Source organism: Austrofundulus limnaeus, unplaced genomic scaffold (assembly GCF_001266775.1).
Source record: "Austrofundulus limnaeus strain Quisiro unplaced genomic scaffold, Austrofundulus_limnaeus-1.0 Scaffold1257, whole genome shotgun sequence".
Taxonomy (NCBI): Eukaryota; Metazoa; Chordata; class Actinopteri; order Cyprinodontiformes; family Rivulidae; genus Austrofundulus; species Austrofundulus limnaeus.
Genome location: NW_013953659.1, coordinates 53,945 through 55,244, shown reverse-complemented (window position 1 = coordinate 55,244; position 1,300 = coordinate 53,945).

Genomic DNA, 1,300 nt, shown 5'->3' with positions numbered 1-1,300 from the left:
TTCATCCAGAGGTAAGACAAGACTGTGGTTTAAACCATCGACAAGTACCCCCAGAGGTCTGCAGCCTGCTTCGGTGAGCCACGCTTAACCTCAACTTAATCTGCGAGTGTGCTCTCTTTGTGGATGTAAAAAGTTGGAATTAGCGTAAGCTGTTTATACCATATAACTTGGTCACCTTCTTTAATTTACGCCCCTCTTATGTAGATTAATTCTTCCTTTTATTAACCTTCAAGCTTCTTATAAACTTTATGAGTGTAGAGTAGTAAAGTGACAGGTGAAGGATACTAGATTATTATGGACTGACATTAATGTTTATTAATTAAACCTCAAGGCTTTGATGATAAGATTTTCTGTCTGCCCAAATAAYCTGTTGWATTGTGACCTCTGAATCATTTTAATATAGGTTATATTTTGAAATTTCGTTTGTCTGTGCGTCATTTCTTGGTTATGTCTTGAAAATGATAGAATTCACTACTCAGTAATGAAGACTGATTTAAAATCTATAAATTAATTTCCTGAGAATTCAGGTGGTGCCCTTTGTTATGCTAATAATTACGAGGTATTTATGATATAGCATTGTCCATAACATCGACAAACAGCATATCCCTACACTTCTGTTCCTCCCCCTCCCACCCATCTTATTGATGACCATCCTGCTTTTATGTTGAATCGTATACTGGACATCAGACGCAGAGAAAGAGGTTTCCAGTACCTCGTTGATTGGGAGGGGTACGGACCAGAGGAGCGCTCTTGGATCCCCAGATCCTTTATTCTCGACCCCTCCCTTATCTCTGATTTTTACAGGTCACACCCAGAGAAGCGTCTGAGATCGCCAGGAGGCGATTGTTGACGGGGAGGTACTGTCATGATTGGTGTTCCTGAGACTCATCTTCTGCAGCTGTGGCTGGTTTCCTCTAATGGACTTCACTGGTATTTAAGGCTCAGTCTTGGTTCAGATCTTCGCTGGAGCAACAGGCCATTTTGGTTAGACTCTAAAAGCCTTTTAGCTATATGTCCTGATGCATCTCAGTAATCCAGGTAAAAAAATCAAAGGAAAAAAAATTGTGTAGGTCCTCTGGACGGGTTCTTCTTTAATGAAACGTTTCGTCTCTCCTCCAAGAGACTTCTTCAGTCTGAGAGTTTCAGGCAAAATTCAGGCTTGTAAGCACTGCCTCCATGTGACTGTCACATGCGACTATCTTGCTGTGAGGTTCTGGCCAGTATGCTGTACGGATTTAAAATGAAAATTTTCTGTTTTAAGGTCAGTCATCTTGAATTGGGTTGACTCCAATACCTAATC